The 8,071-nt window shown below is 46.4% G+C and overlaps 1 pseudogene; it reads left to right on the top strand.

The window, feature by feature from the left end:
- Positions 1-1,462: 1,462 nt before the first annotated feature.
- On the top strand, positions 1,463-2,410 carry LOC112107586 (annotated as a pseudogene).
- The last annotated feature ends 5,661 nt before the right edge of the window (positions 2,411-8,071 follow it).

The raw sequence follows: 8,071 nt of genomic DNA, 5'->3' as shown, positions 1-8,071 counted from the left end.
TCCATGAATTTATCCAGTTCTCTTTTAAATGCTGTTATAGTCCTAGCCTTCATGACCTCCTCAGGCAAGGAATTCCACAAGTTGACTGTGCGCTATTTGAATCTCTCCTGATATGGGACCTGTTCCAAACCCCTAATCATTTTAGTTGCCCTTCTCTGAACCTTTTCTCTTGCCAGTATATCTTTTTTTGAGATGAGGAGACCACATCTGTATACAGTATTCAAGATGTGGCCGTACCATCGATTTATACAGGAGCAATAATATATTCTCTGTCTTATTCTCTATCCCCTTAATTCACTTAAGGGAAACAGGTTAGTGTTAAAATTTTAGTGTTTATTCTTAATTTGTTACTAACTCTGTGGAGAGAGAGAGACCCCATCAGGACTCCTGGCTGAGAAAGCCCTGGCTGGGATTATTTAGTTGGGATTGGTTCTGCTTTGAGCAGGGAATTGGACTAGATGACCTGCTGAGGTCCCTTCCAGCCCTGATATGATTCTTTGATACCTAGGATCTATGTCAGCTTTGGGAAGGGAGTTGGGTATAGTGGGTTACAGGAGGAGGCAGATACATCTGGGGTATAAATAAGAAGATCAGAATGGCCATACCGGGTAAAACCAATGGTCCATGTCGCCCCGTAGCCTGTCTTCTGAGAGTGCCCAGTGCCAGGTGCTTCAGAGGGAATGAACAGAACAGGGCAATCAGGATATTATTCAGGTGGAGCAGCTCAGCAGAAGAGGGAAGGAACCCTGAGTCTGGGCTGTCTCAGTTTCAGCTGGCAGGAGTTCAAGCCTCCAAACCCAGTAGGAGGGGCTGAAGGAGGGGAAGAGGCCAGGCTGCCCCGGATGGAGTGGCAGAAGAATCTGTCAGTTCAGGCTGCCCCGAGCCCTAGCCACAGCCACAGAGCAGAGGCGGAGGGAGAGAAGCTCTACTCATTTCTGTCTCCTCTATCTTACATACTGCTGCCAAACAGGGGTTGTCTCATTTCCCTGGTCCTTAGATGAACCTCAGCGGGCTGTTTTTTTGTCTCCCCTCCCAGACCCTTTAGGGGCTGCTCACTTCCCTCCTCTCCCTTACCCTTTCTGGAAATATAGGCAGTTTCTTGGCACCACTGGTATCGTCGCCGCACCGGTGGTCTGCTCCCTCTATGCTCATTTCCATGGGCTACAGGATCATAACAGGGGCCTGCCAGTAGATCATCATGGGTCCATGACATCGTCCAACACTGTTCTACGGGATGAGCTTCACCGTTTTCTGGTGGACACCCACGATTTCAAGGGTAAGGTTAAGCTCCCTCTCCAGCACTGGGGAGACTTCCATCTTGTCTTCTGGGCCACGAGGGCTGTTTTGCAGGAGTGGCAACCATCACCCGAGATCCTGGGAACACATAGAAAGTCAGGGGAGCATACAGTAAATGCAGAAGACACTCTTATGCCTCAGAGTTGGACACTTTCTCTCCTATGCCATGTCAGATTTGAACAGAACCAACTTCACCAACCCCACCACCTTTATCCTACTCGGCATTCCTGGCTTGGAGGCAGCCCATATCTGGATCTCCATTCCCTTCTGTGCTATGTACGCCATAGCCGTGTTGGGGAACTTCACCATCCTGTTCATCGTGAAGAGGGAGCCCAGCCTCCACGGGCCCATGTCCTATTTCCTCTGCATGCTGGCCGTCACCGACCTGGTCATGTCCACATCCACCATACCCAAAATGCTGAGCATCTTCTGGTTCAATTCCAGGGAGATCAGTTTCAGTGCCTGCCTCACCCAAATGTATTTCGTTCACTCCCTCTTAGGGATGGAGTCTGGAATCCTCGTGGCCATGGCTTTGGATCGCTACGTGGCCATCTGCAATCCCCTGAGACATTCCACCACCCTGACAAACCCCGTAGTGGCCACGTTCGGCTTGGCTGTGGTGCTGCGCAGTGGCATACTCGCATTACCCTATCCCTACCTGGCGTGACGGTGGCCATATTGCAGAACCAACATCATCCCCCACTTTTATTGTCAGCATATAGCTGTGGTGAAGCTGGCCTGCGCTGACATCTGCATCAGTAGTTACTATGGCCTGTTTGATCTTCTCACTGTGATTGGAATGGATGGGTTTTTTATCGCTGTGTCCTATACTCTGATCCTTCGGGCCATCTTCCACCTCCCCACAAAGGATGCCCGGATCAAAACTTTTGGGACCTGCATCTCTCCACTTTGTGCCATCTTAGCTTTGTACATCCCAGATTTATTTTCCTCTCTCATGCTGCGGTCTGGCCACAATCTGCCACTGCATTTCCTCATTCTCATTACCGGTGTGTACCACCTCGTTCCCCCTGTGCTGCACCCCATCATTTACAGGGTGAGGACCAAACAGATCCAGGGCAGGCTGCTCCAGCTCTTTGCTTATAAAAAGACCTAAATGTTTTCTCCTTGTGCTCTGGATCTCAAATTGAGCTCTGTGCAGAACTGGCTGGTCCATGTTGCTGGGGCCTCTTCCCTGAATCACTTACTGGAGAGACAGAGACACATTAAACCCTTCCCTGTCCTTACTGTGCTGTCTCAATGTGATGAACTGGGGAGTCAGCCTATATGCACTACACTGGGTTGCCACCTTTCTAATTGCTGGTAGCTGGATCCCTGAAATTACAATTTTGCCTCACCTCTTCTGTCAAGCCTCGACCCTGCTGTGTGTCTTCTCCCCAAGGCCCTGACCCTGTCACTTGCTCCTGTCTTCCCCTCCCCTTGTCAGCCATGACCCAGTCATCTCTAAAACCAATAGGTTCTCACATCTTATGGCAAGTCATTTAAGGGGCACTGGTTAGTGTTAATATTTTAATGTTTACTCTTAATTTGTTACTAACTCTGTGGAGAGAGATACCCTATCAGGACTCCTGGCTGACAAAGCCCTGGCTGGGATGACTTAGTTGGGGATTGGTCCTGCTTTGAGGAGGGGGTTGGACTAGATGACCTCCTGACGTCTCTTCCAGCCCTGATATTCTATGATTCTATGATTCCTGGGATCTATCTCAGCTCTGGGAGGGGAGTGGGGTATAGTGGGTTACATTAGGGGGCAGATACATCTGGGGTGTAAATAAGAAGATCAGAATGGCCATACTGGGTATAACCAATGGTCCATGTAGCCCAGTAGCCTGTTTTCTGACTGCCCAGTGCCAGGTGCTTGAGAGGGAATGAACAGAACATGGCAATCAGGATATGATTCATGTGGAGCAGCTCGGCAGAAGAGGGAAGAGGCCCCGAGTCTGGGCAGTCTCAGATTCAGCTGACAGGAGTTCAAGCCTCGTGCCCAAGTAGGAGCATCTGTTGGAGGGGCTGCTCACTTCCCTCCTCTCCCTTACCCTTTGTGGAGATATAGGCAGTTTCGCGGCACCACTGGTATTGTCGCCGCACCAGTGGTCTGCTCCCTCTATGCTCATTTCTGTGGGCTACAGGATCATAACAGGGGCACTGCCAGAGGATCATCATAGGTCCACGACATAGGCCCACACTGTTCTATGGGATGAGCTTCACCATTTTCTGGTGGCCACCCGCGATTTCAAGGGTAAGGTGGGCTCCCTCTCCAGCATTGGGGAGACTTCCTTCTCGTCTTCTGGGCCACGAGGGCTGTTTTGGCGGAGTGGCGGGGAATGGTGTAGACGATGGTGTAGAGAGGAGGGGTTTAGATTTATTAGGAACTGGGGAAACTTTTGGGATGGGGGAGCCTCTACAGGAAGGATGGGCTCCACCTAAACCAAAGTGGAACCAGATTGCTGGCACTTAACATTAAAATCTTGCAGAGCAGTTTTTAACCTAAAAGATGGGGGGAAGCCAACTGCTGCAGCAGAGCACGTGGATACGACAGAGACTTCTCTTAGAGGAGAGTCTATTGATAGAGATTCTGTAGGTTCTGAGGAGAGGATGGAAGAGGATAAACTATGGGCCAGATCAGATGAGGAACATTCACATAAAAAAGAATCGGACACATCAGAAAAGGGCAGACAAATAAACAGTGACAAGTTTTTAAAGTGCTTGTACACAGATGCTAGAAGTGTAAATAATCAGATGGGTGAACTAGAGTGCCTCGTGATAAAGGAGGATATTGATATAATAGGCATCACAGAAACCTGGTGGACTGAGAGCAATCAATGGGACACAATCATTCCGGGGTACAAAATATATCGGAAGGACCAAACAAGTCTTGCGGGGTGGTGGGCATAGCATTATATGAGAAAGAAAATGTAGAATCAAATGAAGTAAAAAAAAATCTTAAATGAATCCACAAGTTTCATAGAATCTCTATGGATAGTAATTTCATTCTCTAATAAGAATATAACATTAGGGATCTATTATCGACCACCGGACCAGGAAAGTGATAGTGACGATGAAATGCTAAGGGAGATTAGAGCGGCTATCAAAATTAAGAACTCAATAATAGTGCGGGATTTCAATTATCCCTATATTGAGTGGGTACATGTCACCTCAGGATGAAATGCAGAGACAAAATTTCTGGATACTTTAAATGACTGCTTCTTGGACCAGCTAGTACGGGAACCCACAAGGGGAAAGGCAAGTCTCAATTTAGTCCTGAGTGGAGCACAGGAGCTGGTCCAAGAGGTAACTATAACAGGACCGTTTGGAAATAGTGACCATAGCATAATAACATTTAATATTCCTGTGGTGGGAAGAACACCTCAAAAGCCCAACACTGTGACATTTAATTAAAAAAAGGGGACCTATGAGGAGGTTAGTTATGCAGAAATTAAAAGGTACAGTGATTAGAGTGAAATCCCTGCAAGCTGCATGGACACTTTTCAAAGACATCATAATAAAGGCCCAACTTAAATGTATATCCCAAACTAAAAACAACAGAACAAGAATTAAAAAAGAGCCACCCTGGCTTAACAACAATGTAAAAGAAGCAGAGAAAGATAAAAAGACACCTTTTAAAAATTGGAAGTCAAATCCTAGTGAGGTAAATAGAAAGGAGCATAAACACAAAACTAAGTGATTGGGCAACAAAATGGCAAATGAAACACTGCCAAATTAAGTGTAAAAATTTTATAAGAAAAGCCAAAAAGGAGTTTGAAGAACAGCTAACCAAAAACTCAAAACGTAATAGCAAAATGTTTTTTAAGAATATCAGAAGCAGGAAGCCTGCTAACCAACCAGTGGGGCCCCTGGATGATCGAGATACAAAAGGAGCACTTAAAGATGATCAAGTCATTGTGGAGAAACTAAATAAATTCTTTCCTTCAGTCTTCACAGCTGAGGATGTTAGGGAGATTTCCAAAGCTGAGCCGTCCTTTATAGGTGACAAATCTGTCACAGATTGAAGTGTCACTAGAGGTGGTTTGGAATTAATTGATAATCTTAACAGTAACAAGTCACCGGGACCAGATGGCATTCACCCCAGAGTTATGAAAGAACTTAAATGTGAAACTGCGGAACTATTAACTATGGTTTGTAACCTGTCCTTTAAATCGGCTTCTGTACCCAATGACTGGAAGATAGCTAATGTAACACCAATATTTAAAAAGAGCTCTAGATGTGATCCCGGCTATTACAGACTGGTAAGTCTAACGTCAGTACCGGGCAAATTAGTTGAACCAATAATAAAGAATAAAATTGTCAGACACATAAAAGAACATAACTTGTTGAGCAAAAGTCAACATGGTTTCTTGAAAGGGAAATTATGTTTTACTAATTTATTAGAGTTCTTTAAAGAGTGGTCAACAAACATGTGGACAAGGGGGATCCAGTGGACATAGTGTACTTAGATTTCCAGAAAAGGAAAAAGGTCCCTCACCAAGGGCTCTTATGTAAATTAAGTTGTCATGGGATAAGAGGGAAGATCCTTTCCTGATTTGAGAACTGGTTAAATGACGGGAATAAAGGGTAGGAATAAATGGTAAATTTTCAGATGATACTAAACTGCTCAAGATAGTTAAGACCAAAGCAGACTGTGAAGAACTTCAAAAACATCTCACAAAACTAAGTGATTGGGCAACAAAGTGGCAAATGAAATTTAATGTGGATAAATGTAAAGTAATGCACATTGGAAAAAATATCCCCAACTATACATACAATATGATGGGGGCTAATTTAGCTACTACTAATCAGGAGAGAGATCTTGAAGTCATCGAAGATAGTTCTCTGAAGACATCCACCCAGTGTGCAGCGTCAGTCAAAAAAGCAAACAGGATGTTAGGAATCATTTAAAAAGGAATAGAGAATAAAATGGAGAATATCTTATTGCACTTATATAAATCCACGGTACTCCCACATCTTAAATACTGCATACAGATGTGCTATTCTCATCTCAAAAAAGATATACTGGCATAAGAAAAAGTTCAGAGAAGGGCAACTAAAATGATTAGGGGTTTGGAACGGGTCCCATATCAGGAGAGATTAAAGAGGCTAGGACTCTTCAGCTTGGAAAAGAGGAGACTAAGGGGGGGGGGATATGATAGAGGTATATAAAATCATGAGTGGTGTGGAGAAAGCAAATAAGGAAAAGTTCCCATAATACAAGAACTAGGGGCCACCAAATGAATTTAATGGGCAGCAGGTTTAAAACAAATAAAAGGAAGTCCTTCTTCACACAGTGCACATTCGATCTGTGGAACCCCTTACCTGAGGAGGTTGTGAAGGCTAGGACTATAACAGGGTTTAAAAGAGAACTGGATAAATTCATGGAGGTTAAGTCCATTAATGGCTATTAGCCAGGATGGGTAAGTAATGGTGACCCTAGCCTCTGTCTGTCAGAGGGTGGAGATGGATGGCAGGAGAGAGATCACTTGATCATTGCCTGTTAGGTTCACTCCCTCTGGGGCACCTGGCATTGGCCACTGTCGGTAGACAGGATACTGGGCTGGATTGACCTTTGGCCTGACACAGTACGCCCGTTCTTATGTTCTGATGTTCTTATTAACCGGGAGGCAGGTCATCCTGGTCTACAGGTGGGCCCACAACTCTGTGAAAAGCCTTTCAGGTGTGTCATTGATTGTTGCAAAGGGCTGGATGGGGATTCCTTGCCCACGAGAATCCTCCCCAGCCCTCAGAATGAACCCAACCATCTTTTCAACATTGAACACCAGAGGCTCTAGGGTGGGTTTCCACAGATGCCAGGTGCTCTCCTTCCTTTGTGATGTCGGGTACTCTGTGGTTTGCCTGTAGAAAACCCAGATGGATCCAGCTGCTGAGACTAGTTGGCAGCTGGAGTGGGGGGACCAGGTATATTTTAGACATCTCAGTGCTCATTCTGCTTGGGTGGCCACTTTGCTGTCCCCCTATCTACAGCCGGAAATGCTGGGAGTTGCTGAGGTCATCCCAGGTCGACTGCTGCACCTCCAGACCTGTGTGGAGGGGCTGACATTGAATCTGTTCAATATCTACCTCCCAAATGCAGACCCGGAGTGGATGTGTTTCTATCAACAGGTGTCTGCCTTCCTCAGCACTTTGGATCCTCATGAGTGCCTGGGCTTTGGTGGGGATTTTAATACCACCTTTGAGGACCAGAATTGCACAGGGATTGAGAGCAGCCAGGCTGCTGAAGGCATCCTCGGAGAGCTCATCACTCCCTGCACGACCAGCACCCGTATGAGTATTCCACCTTTACCTATGTCCAGATGGAGGTCGATCAGTTGTGCTACTCCTGGTTGGACTGCATGTTGCCCGGGCCCACTCCTCCAGCATTTGACTGGCCCAGTTCTCACCCACCATTTAGTGGCCATGATGGCCTCTCTCATCTCGGAGCTCACCCATGGCTCTTCACCCTTCCGAACCCCCTGTAAATACTCCAAGTGTTGGGGCCACCTTATTGCTTACTGCTCGGGTTTTCCTTGAACGGGTCCTACAAGAGGGTGCTCCCCACCCACCCCTCACCCCAATGCCTCTGGAATTCTTGATTGGGCTCCTGCCCATGAGTCCCTCCGGTTCCCTACCTTTCATAACCCGAGCCAGCTGAACATCCTGCAGCTGGTTCACTTCTGAATTCCACCAAGGGAAAAAACTTTACATGCTCATGCTCCAAATGCTTCACTTCCTCAGATGCCCTGATACCAAGTGGCGGGACCTAGTACCA

The sequence above is a fragment of the Terrapene carolina genome, unplaced genomic scaffold (assembly GCF_002925995.2).
Source record: "Terrapene carolina triunguis isolate 2854851 unplaced genomic scaffold, T_m_triunguis-2.0 Scaffold34780, whole genome shotgun sequence".
Classification (NCBI taxonomy): Eukaryota; Metazoa; Chordata; order Testudines; family Emydidae; genus Terrapene; species Terrapene triunguis.
Note: the sequence above shows the minus strand (reverse complement) of the source record. Positions and strands in the feature narration are given on the sequence as shown.